This window comes from Mycteria americana, chromosome 2, assembly GCF_035582795.1.
Source record: "Mycteria americana isolate JAX WOST 10 ecotype Jacksonville Zoo and Gardens chromosome 2, USCA_MyAme_1.0, whole genome shotgun sequence".
NCBI lineage: Eukaryota > Metazoa > Chordata > Aves > Ciconiiformes > Ciconiidae > Mycteria > Mycteria americana.
The window spans coordinates 164,834,971-164,851,532 of NC_134366.1; the positions used below are offsets into that span (position 1 = coordinate 164,834,971).

Below are 16,562 nucleotides of genomic sequence, written 5' to 3' on the forward strand. Positions count from 1 at the left end.
TGTTGTTTTGAAGGTGAGAGAAAAATCAGAGTTGTTTATAACTATCTGTCCTTACCCCCTCAGCGTACTCCAGTTTCACACTCAGTAATGGATGTTAAATGTGTTAACATTAAGGGAAGTTTCCTAAGTGGATGTGGGAGGAGAGGAAATGAACCAGTCGCGCTGCAAGCGCTCTGTACACGCTCTCCTCTGAGTATTCCCACAAGATCAACACACACTGTGAATACCAAACTCTATGTTTTTAAAAACGCAAAATCAGAAAAGTTGAGCCTGAAGCCAAACTTTGGATCTGGAAACCTCTGTAATTTGGGGAGGATTGAATCAGTATCTGAACACTGTGGCTCAGACCTCTTCCTAAAATATCACAGTTGACCTCCATCTGCCCTCAGTGTGTCCTCTTCTCAGATGACTGCGGTTCCTTTGCTTGCTGTGGGCGACTGCTTCAGAACAAGACTGCACCAGAGGACTGTGAGATGACGAAAAGTAGAAGCAGTAAGAGTCTTTTCTAATGTGTTATTCTGCAGTATGCTTTTTTATTAGAGCCCGAAGAAGTTTTAAGTGAATGACTCAGTGTTATTACATCATTATGTCTTATCTCTTGAATAAAACCACAATAATAATAACTGTAAGTTTCAGTGATGTTTATTAGCATTTGCACAAAAATTGTCATGTTAAAATTAACAGCTTTACTTTTATGATGTATCATCAAGATCTGCTGCTGATCATTGCTTACTGTAGTGATTAAATAACTAAATATTCCACCACAATTTTCCACCCTTTCCAAAAGATTGAGGTGATTTTTGGTTTCATCCGCCCTGCGACATTACATGCTCTGTTAAAAGCCACTGGATCTTCTCTTACTATGGGTAGGAAGCCCCAGAACATCATGGTTACCTTGAGCTAAAAAAGTTTATACTTTAAGGAGCCAAAACAATGGCAGAGTTTTTGTATTTCTGTGGTGTTTGATTTGCCTTAGAGAGTTGGATAGTCTCTTACATTTGTGTTAGAAGTGTTTTGCAACTGGTGCTTTGAATGGGTTCATGGAGCCAATGCTCTGCAGATCCTTCTAAGTAACCTGCTGGCTTTGTTGCCTGTGGTGCTTGGACACTGGGTTTAGAGACCCCGAAGGCTGATTTCAGCCCTGCATTTTGGCTGAAAGGGTAATTTATTACTCTAGCAAGAGTAATCTGCTATTACTCTTGTTAAGTTCATCTGAAGTATCCTAAAAATCTTCTTGGACCTGCCAAATGCAGTTGAATATACGTTTATGGAGGTGTGCCTTCAGTGGAAGTGGAATACGTCTGCACCATCAGATCTGCAGCTACTGGATACTGTGAAATCTGAAAGGGTAAGGCATATGGCAGCTCTGTGGCACTGCAGTTGAGATCTAGATAATCTATCTCCTCTAGGAGGCCACAAAAGTAGCAAGGGTTTCTGTTTGTACTTGCAGACTTGCAACTGCAGTCTTGCAGCTCTCAGAGAAGGAAAAACCCACAACCTCTTGCAACGAAGGATGCCACTCACAGCAGGAATGGTCTTTTAGATTCAAACAGCTTCAGCGGCCAAAAAGATTTGTAAACTGTCCAGAAAAAAAATGTCCTTAAAAAAGGAAAAAATTGCTATCTTTTTAAAAAAAGGAGAAATAAAAAGAAAGAAATCAAAGATTTAGTTACCCAAATAGGAAAAATGCAAGGAACAACATCTTACTTAACCACTTTGCTCTTGGTATAGCTCTCATCTGAATTAATGGAGTGACCCACATTACTGACCCTAGACAATATCTTTGTGTGCGATATCTCTGACATATAATTTGTGACTGGGTTTAACTGTTTTCGCTGAAAAAGAAGCATTTAATAAATCAAAAGGCAAAAATTCCATTTTTTTTGTTTATCTTGCAAACCAAAAAAACCCTAATTATTTTTTATAGCTCACTGTAAACTTTTTCAAGATATTTGGGAATTAGAGATATATTATTAACCCTGATCTTACAAAAAGGAAACAAGAACACAGATGGATAAAAAGCTCCAGATTTTCAATGGAACCTAGGCATCTGTAGCCTACTAATTTCTAAATGTCTTACCCAAGGTCAAAAAGCTTTTGTAACAGAGAAGGGACCTGAATTAAATTAGTCCCATACTCAGTAGAACATCTTTCATCTTAACTGCTATAATGGTAAAATTTAATGGCATTTTGAAAAATAAATGAAAAACTATTATCACATATTTATGTTACTACAAAGTTCTCAAATAAGGAATGGAAAACACACATTACTACTAGTTTTGTTCTCAGTGTTGTATAAAATAACAACATCTTCGGAGGATGTCATTTTTGGCCACATCTGAAAAAGCTGGGTACATTTTAAAATGCAGACATATGGGAAATCCTAGTGATTTAGTGACTGCATAGTACGTTTGCTTTGCAAGGGATCCTAATTTGTGCCTAAACTCTGTGGGCTAAGGAAGAGTCTTTGACAATACGGTAGAAGAGAGGGAAGAAAAATCATCAACAAAAAACATTGGCAGTTTCTGGTGGACACAAAATAGTCTGAGCATCTAGACACAGAAATTCACATGGTCAGCAATGTGTCAAAAAGCTCTATTGCTTTTAATCTTAATTTAGTGTGCAGCAATGATTATAGTTTTTCATTTTTTTCTCCTTGTACTCAGTTCCTAATTTGTCTGAATCATACACACTTAATGAAATCCTGCTTTATAGTTCAGGCAATGCAGCTCTGAGCTCAGTGGGTTTTTTTTCCTTTGTGCTCCAGGCATATCTACAATATCTGGCTTGATTAATCTGTTGCCTTTGTATGGTTTATTTAAAATGTCAAATGAATTGTTAATGTGGGAAAACATTCTGGGCCAAATTAATCTTCCAACTACACCTGTGCTGCCTAAGCATAATCCAAGGCATCCTACAGCTGTAAAGAGAGAGTAGAATATGTAGCTCATTCAGAACAAAGAAAATACCCAAACCTTGGGTAAATTTGTCAATTCTTGTAAGAACTGAATACCTATAACTGAGCCTCTCATCACTGCTAAAGGAAGTTGTATTGGGTTTGCATGGCAAGGTTTTGGTAGCAGGGGGGCTACAGGGGTGGCTTCTGTGAGAATCTCCTAGTAGCTTCCCCTACGTCTGATAGAGCCAATGCCAGATGGCTCCAAGTTGGACCCGCTGCTGGTCAAGGCCGAGCCCATCAGTGATGGTGGTAGTGCCTCTGTAATAACATATTTAAGAAGGGGGAAAAAAACCTGCGCACCACCAGCAGCAGTCAGAAGAGAAGAGTGAGAACAGAACATATGAGAGACACAACTCTGCGGACACCAAAGTCAGTGAAGAAGGAGGGGGAGGAGGTGCTCCAGGTGCCAGAGCAGAGATTCCCCTGCAGCCCCTGATGAAGACCATGGTGAGGCAGGCTGTCCCCCTGCAGCCCATGGAGGTTAATGGTGGAGCAGATCTCCACCTGCAGACTGTGGAGGACCCCACACCAGAGCAGGTGGATGCCTGAAGGAGGCTGTGGCCCCATGGGAAGCCCGTGCTGGAGCAGGCTCCTGGCAGGAGCTGTGGACCCATGGATAGAGGAGCCCACGCTGGAGCAGGTTTGCTGGTAGGACTTGTGACCCTGTGGGGGACCCACACTGGAGCAGTCTGTTCCTGAAGGACTGCACCCCATGGAAAGGACCCATGCTGGAGCAGTTTGTGAAGAACTGTAGCCCTGGGAAGGACTCACGTTGGAGAAGATCATGGAGGACTGTCTCCCGTGGGAGGGACCCCACGCTGGAGCAGGGGAAGAGTGTGAGGAGTCCTCCCCCTGAGGAGGAAGGAGCAGCAGAGACAACGTGTGATGAACTGACCCCAGCCTCCATTCCCATCCCCCTGTGCCGCTCAGGGGGAGGAGGTAGAGAAAATTGGGAGTAAAGTTAAGCCCAGGAAGAAGGGAGGGGTGCAGGGAAGGTGTTTTAAGATTTAGTTTTTATTTTCTCATTATCCTACTCCGATTTGATTGGTAATAAATTAAACTCATTTCCCCAAGTCGAATCTGTTTTGCCTGTGACCATAATTGCTGAGTGATCTCCCTGTCCTTATCTCAACCCAAAAGCCTTTTGTTATATTTTGTCTGCCCTGTTCAGCTTAGGAGGGGGAGTGATAGAGCAGCTTTGGTGGGCAGCTGGCATCCAGCCAGGGTCAACCCACCACAGAAGTCCATGAAAAGTAGAAGAAATCTCACAGCTTGGAGCCTGTTGACTGAAATTTAGAGGATCAAGATTTTTCCTTTTGCAATGGTCTCATGCCCACACACGCCAGTTTTTTTCCTTTCGCTTTTTCATATGTAGCCACTCATTCATCTATTCTCTTATACATACCTGTGTTTGTATCTTTCTTTGTCTGAAAAATTTGTATAATTATCATGCTTTCCACCTAAAGTATTGATGAAACTGCATGAAGTAAGATATTCTGTCTGTCTAACCAAAGATCAGTAGAATATCCATAAAATGTAAGAATTAGAGATTTACTTCAAATTAGTAACTGGCGTTTCAACATCAGTGGAGAGAAACTTCAACTCTTCACCTTAGACTTCTTCCATCTTTCTCTTGCACTTTAGCTTGACTGAGCTAGTTTTGATTAGCCAGCCTAAATCTGTCTTTTTTCTGGTTTAGGGGTTTTTTTTGGTTTTGTTTTTTATTTTGCCATAGATACATGGTGATGGCTGTATAACCGCAGCTGAGGTTACAGTGCTAGGTGTCTGAACACATCACAACTTTTACAATATTTATGTGTTCAAGGTCTTCTGGGAGGTGTTTACAGATGAAGAAGACAGAGAAAATCTAACATACTTGAGGCAGCCTGAAGAAACTAAATAGGTAATGGAAATGACCTAGTCATAGAGGCACAAAGCTCCAGCGACTTTAGGAATAACTCTCATGGATGTCCATGCTCCTATGGCTGGACAATATCTAAATATCAAACTGAGGAACACTCCAAGAAAAACCAATGGACATCTCCAAAACTGTGATTCATCCCATCTTAATATCTGAGACAGATGAAATGAATCACTCTATGGAGTTACATTTCTCACTGCACTGAGTCTGGATAGAGCCTGGGTGACTAGCTTAGACTGAATCCCTAAATCCACTTTGGTAGCTACCTGAAAAACCTCTCATCCTAATTGACTTGCTACAATCATCATTCATTGATTTTGCTGGTAATACAGAAGAGTAATACAAAAGCCCAGTCTCCTGAATCTCAGGAGAATCTTTCTGAACAGTCCTGCAGGGAATAAAGAAAGGTCTTGAAAGCTAGTACTTAATATAATCAGAAGGCAGACAAATAAGACTGCACACTTCTAAGACTGTCATGAAAAATCAAAGTTGAACTCGGTGGTGTCGGTCAGTTACATACTACAAAGATATTCTTTTTTGCTGACTCAACAGTATTTTTTTCAGAGATTTGGGGTTTTTTTACAGATGAATATTTGTTTTTAATCTCAGCAATATTGTAAGAGATTATGCTGGCAAATTACATCTACAGGTATCTCTTTTAAAACCATCCCAGGAGGATTCCAGATATCGCTTTCTAAAAAATTGTGAGCCAATTGTCCACTTCAAAGGAAGGCATTCCTGTTGACCTAGCAAGTTGTGAATGCAAGCTTTACATGGTAACAAAGCACATGATGCACACCTAGAAAAGCTGATCAGCACTGACAGGGAATCATATCTATGAGAGATGAAAATGTGATGCCTTTGCTTCACCACAAGACAAATGCTCTGATGGGTGTACTGCTGCACCATGGTCTAATGAGGTAGACCCTGCTGTCTCACCTACTTCTTCAGCAAAGAAAACTTAGGTCCAGCAATCCTTATACCGGTACAGCCTAATTACTAGTCACAGAACTCAGTCCCAGCTTCAAATCCACACCACTCACAATCTGTGTGCAGTGCAAGCCAGATTGGAATAACAATATACACAAAATTCATAGAGGAGAGTACAGAAAGAGTCATTCTGAAGGACAGCCTTTTGTTAGCCCTTCCAACTGGAGAAGCTTTTTCCCTTTTCCTTGGAGGTTCTCTTGTATGAAAGAGTGCTTTTTAGGCCAGTGGCAAGCCCAATACAGCTGTTGTGATCAACTCTCATTGCAGATGTGGGGACAGCATATGGAGACTGGCAACTTTAGAACCTTTGCTGTGAACTACACTTCTATATTTCTAAGAATTCTGCCCATCTGTAGGACTTGATGACATTTTTTTGTCAGGTTTGCTATAGATGAGACACACACGCTCCACTCTCTTGTGGACATTTAATTTATTTTTCAATCTTCCTTTTAACTACATGTTCTAGTAGAAGAGTTGAAGCTTATGGTTGGTAGTTAGAAAGAGTTCATTTATATTTTAGTACTGATCTTAGCATTGTATCGGGCAGGCCAACCCACTCCTCATGCCATACAGTTAACACAGTGGTTCACTGCTTTTCTGTTTGGTGGCTGGAGTTTAGTTTCCTCTTTATTTTTGCTCTCAGAAAATACTAACTTGAATCTCGTCTTGTAAAGCCCATATATACTGTTTCTGCACAGACTCCATGATCTTTTAAACAGAAAATATGGCAGCACATCCTGAAACAAAATTGTCAGCTGCCAATAAGGAAGAGTTTAATGATATTAGTGTCCTAAATAGGAATTAAGTTGTCTTTCAATCCAAATCCTTGAAGATCCATTTCTGTGTTAAGATTTGACTTTTGGTGAGTTAGGTGTCTAAGCTGAGAGGCCACAGAGCCCCTAGGTCTCCTAAGCTGGCTGCACAAAGAGGAAAACTCCACCAGAAGAAGAACAAGAACCTAACTGAGGTTCAGGGAATTTCCCTACAGAGAAGCCTGTGCAGAAAGATGACCCTCTTCAATGAGATAAGCATGAGGATCCAGACACCGGTTTAACAACCCTGGAGACTGAGCTATTCTCCTGAAAACAAAAGCAGCCTGAGCAACAGTGTCAATGAGAGCTTCTTGACTCTGCTCTCTGAATGGGCTCCAAGCCTGGTGAGGGAGGTCGAAGAGATGAGTTCAGATTCGTTTGCCTGTTCAGTCCTTGGGCTGCCACCCAAGGCCAACAGCAAGAATGCCAATGGTGGTGGAGGTTTGTGTGATGTGGTGTACCCTCTCTGCTGCTCCAAAACTGTCTATGCTTTCCTTATTCTCTTGTATTCTTGGAAATTCCAAGGTTTTTTTAAAGATCTTACGAGACAGTAACCAGAAACTTTCTATAAACCAACAGCATTCTTCCAGAAGTGTGTTTTGCTGCCTGGTAGCTACCCACATCGCTTCAGTGTCTAACGGCACTTGACTTTTGAGGTTGTGTTTCTCAGTGTGCCTAAAGGTGCTCAGTTATGTGGTTTCCTGACCACTGTGGTCCCTAGGGTCTGATGAGCAGAATCAGCTCAATTCAGAATTCAGTGCTGACAGGAACACAAACGCCCCAGTTTGGCACTGCACGTAAGTAAATGCTTAAATCACCCGGAATTTAATGAGATTTAAGCACAGGCTTCTTGTCAGCTGCCTTTAGCCACATTAGTCATCTCAGCCACTTTCAGTTAGTACAGCACAGGCTTGACTGCAATTTGAAGACCCCCAAAAATGTGGCCTGTTTAAAGATCTTCAGAGTGCAGAAAGGATCTTAACAGTAGGCAACACAGGAAATACCACAGTGATTGATAGGAGACATGGAAATGATTAGCTTATCACTGGACAAGCAGAGACAGTTTGAAGAGTAGGTACCGAATCACCAAAAGCAGATACCTCCTCCAGCCCATTTTTTTCTAGGCATCCAAGGTGAATTATTCCTGTCTAACTCACTTCTGCAGCAAATGCAGTTAAGTATGGAGTCTTACTTTTTGTTCCTACTTCAATTACACTGTACTGTAATTTATTGGTACGGACTCCCTAATGATTTTTCTTTTAGAGAATATTAAGAAGTCACTGGCTCAGAAATATAACTGACTGCAATGATCAGTTCCACCACCCAATATACTTGCAAGGAAAGGCATTTGTTGTACTAGTTCAAGAGAACTGTCCTTTGAGAATGGCATTTTAAAGTGTTCACCTAAATTACAGTTGTGCCATAAATATGACAGGTTTAAACTACGGCAGCTGAGAAATTATATATATGAAAAATTACAGGGATATGATCTTTTTGCACTGGCGCATAAAGATTTAATCTCCTGGGTTAAGTACCCAGAACACAGCAGTTGTGTCAAGATAATAGTTAGAAGGATGCTCAGAGAAATGTTTCTTGTGGTTCTTTCTCAGAGCTTTGATGTTTTCTTTGAAGGAAATGCCTTTCGTGGAGTACAGGTGCAAAGCTCTTGTGGTGGCCCCTGGGTGAGTACTCTTCTGTGGAAACGTTGCAGGAAGGCAAAGGATGCAAGTGACCACTGAAGGGTTGGCCCAAGCCCAGTTCGTATCTCAGCCCCTCATGTTCTAAGAATGCCCCATACATTTCTGGTTAAAGCAACACAAATAACTACTGGGAAAATGGTAGCATTCCAGGAGAATTCGGCAGAGATTAGGTGAAGAAGATGCTACAAAATAAGTCCTCTGAACTTCTGTAATAGTCCCAGAACACCCTAACAACTTTGAGAGAGATCTAGGTACTCTGGAAAATGTAACCTGTAGAAAATCTAGTAGACTAACGGGGTTGTGATAATAAATACCTTTTTTTTCCCCCCCAATTTTTCCTTGAGTAGAAATTATAAACTTGACCTATTATACCTACCCCTTGTAACCATTGTCATTATTCTATTTAGAGTGTGGTGGATAAAGTTAAATATGTAGCCATGAAACCGTAGCTTTTGGTGTGATACTTGAGCTACCTTTGTTCAACATTCTAGCTGAGCTCCTAAGCATCAGGACTCTGAAAAGGATTTAGGGGACATTGGGTGCAAGCATGATATATATTCTGTGACAAAATAAATTAATGCCATCTTTAGTGTGCAAGTGAAGAGTACTGAGCCAGCAGAGAGAGGTGACCATGCTCTGTGTGCAGCACAGTCTTCTGCTACCCTCTGCAGAGGATGATGCACACTTTTCTGGCACCCTACATCTGTTAATTGTAGAAAAGCTGGAGACTGTTCAGAAGAAAGCTTCAAATGTTTTGAAGATGATGAAAATTTTGTCCATGGAGAGACTTAAAACGTCTCAATCTGTTTATCTGATCACAAGAAGAATGGGAGAGATTACAAGTATGAACCCTTTCCCAGGGAGAAGAGAGTGGGTACTAAAGAGTTGCTTTGATCTAGGAGAGAAAGGCATCACATAATACAAGAAATAATGGACAAATATTTAACAGGGAGGATTGTTATCAGTATAACAAACCACTGACAGCATGGGTAGATTGTCTTTCTGGAATACATCTTTAAGATTAAGTAGAAGCAGAAATTATAGTTTTCATGTAAGAGTAAGTAGGTGACATTTAAAGGCCTGTAATTTACCAGAGTTCCAGGTAAATAGTCTAATGGTACCTCTTGGCTTTAAACTCTGTTAATTCACTTCTCTTAGTGACACAATTCATATATTTATTTCCTTCACATAAAATAGGTTGCTGTTAACAAGACACACCACTTTAAAAAATAAAATTCAATCAAATGAACAAAGTGAAATCCCAAAGAAAGTAATTACACAATGCAGAATCGTAGGAAATCTTCCATTCACATTCCAGATACTACTACTGTAAATAGTTACTTTTGTTGCAGATAAAAAAAGCAGAACAATTGTTTTAAAGTGGTTTTTTTAACATTTCTCATAAACTGTAGTTTGCATTTGAAGCTGTTTAAAAAATTCTAGTGAACACAAAATCAGATAAAAGCTGTGGGGAAAGAGCCCTCTTCACTTTATGAGTTCTTCACATCACACTGGGGTGTGGGCATGTGCCCTACATCTTTCTTTCCACAGAGGGTATCTTTATTTTATTATAGGAGAACCCAGCATTTGTGGGATGAATCTCTCAAGGATGCTTTGGATGGACCACTGCATAGAATTGGATGTCTGCTATGCATCATGACGATACCTGATAAATAACTTTTTAACTATAGGCATGGTAAAGACAACTCTTTAAATTGCATGTTGCAAAATGCCAAAAAATGAATGTCCAGTTTTCACTAGGGGGAAGAAAAAAAAAGCCAAATTATATAGTGGTATTACTCAGTAGTTCTTTAAGTATTTTCTAGAGGAAATCAACTATTACTCCCTTTTTTATGCAAGAACATCTCAGTAAACTGCAATGATTTGACCAAAGTCACCAAATACACTACTGGCAGAGCTGGGAGAAGACTTAGGTGTCCCGAATGTCTGCTTGGTGCTCTATCCTTCAAACAACTCTATAAAACTTTCCTTTCCTGTATGTATAGAATCCCTTCACATTTCTTTAAATCCTTTGTGCTTAAATTGTGTTCAGGTCTGTGAGACTTTCTATAAGATTTCTTTTCTGTATGTATTTGTTCTATGCATGCTGCTGGCAAAGAGAGGAGGAAAGCTGGCCAAAACTCAGGTATTTTACTGTACATCTGGAAGCTGGTTTTGCAGACCTGGGGCGAAATTCTGGCCCAACTGAAATTAATGGCAAAACTTCAGTGGGGCAAAATGTCACCCCTGGGAACTAAGCAAAAATATCTCCACCCTTACAAGCTGAGAACAGAAACTTGCTTTCAACAAGACGTTATTTGCTACTACCTATTCCACAGTAGTTTTAAAGAGAGTTTTGTAGTCAGTCCAGTTAGCTGTTTAAAGGAAATAAGAATAAAAATTGTGGTAATTCTATTTCACTAACTTATGAATACAGAAACCAATTAATTCACATATACAGAAAAATAATAACAAAAGCTTACACTGATGTTGCAGAGACCTTTTTGTTACTGATTTAGAGTGAGGCTATTACTGTTACCATTCAAATTTTTTCAGATTATACATATATATTTATCTGGATTGAATTTAGAAAAGTTTACTATAGGTTTAAGGTAATAAATCAAAAGAAGCAATAGCGCCCTCTCACAAAATCACAAACAGCCAGAATCTGATCTCCTAAATGCAAAAAAGAAAATATCTTCAAAACTCAGAAAAAAACCAGGGTTGGGGGAAAAATAAAGCTCCTTTTTATTTCAAACAAATGTTAATTCAAAGCTAAATGGAAAGAAACACCATAATTGCTTCTAAGACTTATACGTCTGGGCCTCATTTGTATGGAATTTTCCAAAATCTTTCAGTTCTAAGGACCTAAAGTCATTCTGTGCCTTGTGACTGGATGCTACAAGGCATTGTTGAAACGCAAACTTTGACCTGAGCCATCAGAACAAAAAGAGGCCAAGATGTTTGTCCAGATGTTCCCTATTCCTCCATTTTAAAATGGAGACTAAAATGATGAGCAAGCTGGGCTGGAACCCCTCTTTTGCTTTTTGCAAAGGGTAAAAGTTGTGAAATCTTTGAGACTAATCACTAGGACTTCAGAACACCTGAGGTCAGGCCATCGCTGAAGTGTGCTGCTGAAAGAGAATGAACTCGAATTAAGGCCCAGCAAGGTGGTATGCAACAAAATTGATCACTACCCAGGTCCAAACAATTGTCAGCATTGGTTTTATAGGAGGAATTGGTTTACACAATTATTGGTTAACTGTGCAAATTCACAGGGAAAGGCTAAAGACCTGTCCTAATCCCGACTATTAAAACACATTATTTCTTTCCATTTACAACTCAGTTTTTTTGTTGTTTCCTCTCTCTCTCTCTCATTTTTTTAATTTGCTTTCTGGTCAGGTCTCAAGACACTCACCTCCCCGCTTCAGACAAAGCATTTTCTCAGGTGCCGCTATCCTAGTAACCTCAGTAATTGATTCACATATATCACTTTCCAAGATGGCAGTGCTAAGATTACTGTGAGGAGATACAAACAAGGAGGGCTATAAATTACAACAGCACATTTAGTGGGCACAGAGAATCACAGCGTAGCGGTGTGTCGGCTGCCTCTTTGCTTATATTCTCATGGGATTTTGAAAAGAGAGATACAAGCACTCATCATGTTCTGAGCATGATTCAAGCATACTAAAAAAACATGCTTTGAAGTGCATTAGATACCTGCTAGAAGAGCTAAAATTGGCATATGAGATTTTTTGGATCGGTGCTTCAGACAACATTGGGATTTTGTGCAGATGCTGCTAAAATGTGATTGTGCCATTGTTCTAAAGTTCATGGGGAAATAAGGAGAGGGGTGTGAACCTGGACAAAGTGAACAGCCATAGATATTCCAATAAACTGTTTTGCATCTATCTCTATGAAGTAGTCTATAGTATTAGGAGAGCGTTTCACTTCAGACAAGTGGGGTCAAACTACTGAGAGAGTTCAGAGCTAAATTTACAAGCATCTAGAGCAGGGGCCAGACATTCGAAAGAGCTCAGCTCAGGCTCAGTTGTGACATTTATTCCTTAGCCTGACTTATTTTTGCATATTGTTTTATGATTCTCCTTATTTCTTGCTTTTTTTCCCATTCTGTTTGGACATCTTTCTGTGTCCTTTCCTTTCTTTACTGTTTCTCCCAAGTCTTTCCCATCTACGCTCTCCTCTTCGCTCTTCCTCCTAATGCTTCTTCTTTCCCTCTGTATCTCATTCCTATGGACTCAGTTACTAGTGATTTTATTTCCAATGCGCTCTACTATTAATAATGTATGTGAAGGCCATTCAGTGTCACTTACTTTGTTCTGCTCCCAACGTCCCTGCATCTTTTCCTAATACACAAATATATGGAGGATGGCCAAAGCTGGGAGATGGGATACAAAAGGGGGGTTTAGATTTCAAGATATGGGGGTTTAGATTTCATGATATCTGGAGTTGCTGGCTGGGGAAGTATAATTCAAATGACTGAAAGAGGCATCTAAGTTCTGTTTGCACCATCTGAAGAGAGGTAAGTGCCTAGCACCAGACAGTCAATAGGAAACATTTGAAGAAGGGCTGTGTGAAAAAGCTGTCTCTCCCTTGAACAGCGACGATGAGCTCAGGCAGGCAGAGAGATGCCTTTGCAAAACTGGAATTCAGACTCCCAAACTGCTTCCTGCCTTGTTCATATATTTGGGTAGGGACAAGTAGGTTACTGTTCTGGTGCCAAGGCAGGTGGTCCAACTCTTGCACCTAATCCTTTCCCAGAACGCCCTTTGGAATGGCCTGAGGACTTGGAAGACGCTAAGGAGGCTTCAAAGCATGTCTATTTTCACTTACTGAAGTTGTACGTCACTTTAGATGTGCATCCTAGGATATGAGTTTTCTTAAGCCAAAATGAAGAGGAGGCAAACTGGTTGGGTGACAGATCAAGATTTTACTCAGCCTTTACTGTTAGTGGGAACTTTTTGCCTAGCTTATATGGCAGGATCTGACTCGTTAGTACTGGTTCATATTCACTGAGAGTCTGCAGTGATCAACACAGTGATCTTGTCCATAGTCCATGTACCTTCAGAGCTGGATCCTGGCAGGCATCGTTCCCTCCTCTCACGTGGATATGAGAATGAACAGAGTGTATTCAGCACCCAGGGGATCAGGGCCTTGTGCTCCTCACATATTCTTGTTCTGTTAAAATAAAGTCAAGAAAAGCCTCTGGTTGCATAAAGCTATGAAGATACGTGTCCCCCCTAATTAGCCAATTTAGCTGTACAAAAGGACACCACACTTAGATCTGGAAAAGGGTTGCATTTTTGGGAACTGTTTCGAAATAGACCAAATTTGAGTCAATGTCCATCTGATATCACTTAGTTGTTGTGGTAGCATTGTTTGAAGTGGTTTCTTTCAGCATTGGCTTGGGCTCATAAACCAGTCAGCAATGGTACATGTTGCCACCCACATTTAACTCAGAGGCAAGCAATGCACAGCTGGAAATAGTCACTTCTCTAGAAAGAGCAATAAGAGCAGAGTGAATGAAGAAATTGCTGACTCATGTCTTTGGTTAGCTTGGTTTTCAGGAATTTGATGGTTATGAAGGGATGAAATCTAGAACTGCTTAATTATATAGTGGGAGATGTCAGGATCCTGTCAAAAAATTGTCTGTCAGAAAATACTAGCTCTTTCTGCCTAAAACAGGCACAAATTTAAGTTCCCTTCATTGCAGAGCTTTGTGCATTTTTACTGTAACTTAGCAAAAATATAGAATAAGCATGTGCTAATTGTCAGTGAGGACTGCAGAGAGAGGTGAAGAAAAGCAGTGGTAGTAGATCTGCAGAGCTTTAAGGAAAGAAAGAATTAAACAGGGCTAGTATGCTGAAGTGTAAGAAGTGAAGCTTTGCCTGAAGTCTAATAACAAAACATTAGAGCAACAAGTAGAACAGTGCAGAAATTAATCAAAAGTAAACGGACCATAAACTTGCAAGGCACTAAGAAAAGTGCCAAAGTCTATAACAAAAATCCAGTGGATGAACGAAAAATTCTCTTTTCTTGCTTCTTCCTACAGTACAGGAAAAAATGGTGTGAAGATATGATAACAAGTATCTAGTAATTTATTTTTTATTTTTGCTCATTTGTGCTCCCCTGCAGTTTTGTAATAATGTTTTCTGCATCTTGTTAATTATTTGCATTATAATAGTAGCATGCTGAATGTTAAAGGAGATCAGACTCTCACTTAAGTGGGTTGCCCAATGTTAGTAAGTGTCAAAAATGTAAAAACAAACAAACAAACAAACAAACAAACAAAAAAACAACAGGTCAAATAAAAAGGAGAAGAGGGAAAGGGGCACTCTTCCTAGTTTATAAATAGAGGACTGCATTCTCCCTAGTCTATACATGGAGCACTAAGGTCCTTTAGACTTCAATCAAGGTTGCAGAAGTGACAGGGTGCCTTGGAAGTAGAACAAGAATGTTCGAAGTATGGGGGAGCATAAAATAGCCCTTCTGTTTCATATAACGTATCAAAGCTTCAAATGTGTTTTCATTGCTACAAAGAAGGAAAGCAAAACTTTTCAGAATTTCTTGGAGGAAACAAATGAAAGGGAAGCCCCAGGAAGACTTGGTAATAGGTACTTGCATGTGATGTGGGAGACCAGGCTCACAGATGTTCCAGAAAACAAGTGGGGACTTGAACTAGAGTGACTAGTGTTACCTACGAGGGCTTAAAACTCTGAATCAGTCCACCTGTGTGTGCAGAGTCATCCTAGACCTGAGGAAAACAGTCCACAGAATTGATGGGACATTTTAGCTTTAATGAAGTGTCATTTTTCACCAGGTAACTGTTCTGTAAAAAACAAAGTTTTTCACCTGCTGTGAGTCCTTGTTTACCAGGGTGCAGTGCAGGTTGGCAGCAAATTTTTCCCTTAGTAGTATTTTGCTGACAACAATTTTGTGCAACATTGGCGTACAAAATTTAATGTATTCAGACTTCAAAAAGACACTGGAACTGTACCACAAAATAAAATAGAACTGCTTTCAATGCTACATGTCCCAGTCATGCCTAGTAACATATACCATCATTTTTTATTTATTGAGTTAACTTTAAACATATTTCCTCCAAATGAATTATGGTGGGCTGAAGACCTGTAATCACTCTTTCTAGTCTCAGCTAGCCTTTGTTTTTCTACACCACTCACTCCAAAACTGACAACAGGAAAGGTCAGGTAGGTCACGCTTAGCTAGTCCCAAATGCCACAGCATATTATCCAAGACAGAGAATATAATTATCTTTTCACAAGTGGCAATTAGTAAGAATACCCCCCATCAATTCTGTTTAACATTCAACATTTGTAATGTGGCAGAAGTCAAGGCATTACAACAGCAAGGCCAAAGTTACCTTAATAAGGTTAAAACTAACATCAAATACAGAAGGTTTTTGTGTCAGCAGAAATGTTCAAAAATCTGAAATTTGAAGAAAAGAAAATACTTATTCCAAATACTTCAAAATATTTTTGTAAAATTCTATATTGTGAAAATATGCATTGGGTTAGGGTGTTCCTTCTGCATCTCAGCATACCTTACAGATGGAACTGATAACAAATAAGTAGCAAATAACTTAGTAATATTATGGGGTAGTATGCTGAGAGTATTATCATCTCTTTTCCATAGATAAGCAACTTTTTATAAAGGAAGTAAATTCTCCTCCTTATTACCAAACTCATTTACATTGGGTAGGGAAAAATGGAGGTAAAGAGAAGTTAAGTCAGCAGTTAGAAAAGAGATAGTTAATTTGGGATACCTCTGTTTCTGGGTGCCTGATGTAAGTACTTGGAATTATTTTCTGAAGTTTTCAATTGTGGTCTGGCTTCAGCTCAGATTTCCTCTGTCCCAGGTCTGTGCTTTAACCACAAGATCATTCTTCAATCCCTCTACAGTGAATAAAATGAAATTATATAGATATTGAAAGTCTTCATTTCGGTGTCTACAGACTAACACTGAAAGTATCCTGGATCATCAACAAAGAGTTCATACACTACGAACATTTATTTCCTACCATGCCATATCCACAGGATCATTTTTTTGCCAAGTTAACTTTCCAATGTGTAATGGTCTCCAGTTCCAGCACTGAGTGAAATGGCCTTGGACTTGATCATCTGGGGCTGTGCTATGAACCA

The 16,562-nt window shown here is 39.8% G+C and overlaps 1 long non-coding RNA gene across 1 annotated transcript; it reads right to left on the bottom strand.

Annotated features, from left to right (window-relative positions):
* Positions 1-13,230: 13,230 nt before the first annotated feature.
* On the bottom strand, positions 13,231-16,263 carry LOC142406832 (uncharacterized). Its single transcript, XR_012774722.1, has 3 exons — positions 16,187-16,263; positions 15,785-15,849; positions 13,231-13,581 (listed from the first exon to the last, which is right to left on the bottom strand). It is a non-coding gene; the product is annotated as an uncharacterized LOC142406832 (long non-coding RNA).
* Positions 16,264-16,562: the final 299 nt, after the last annotated feature.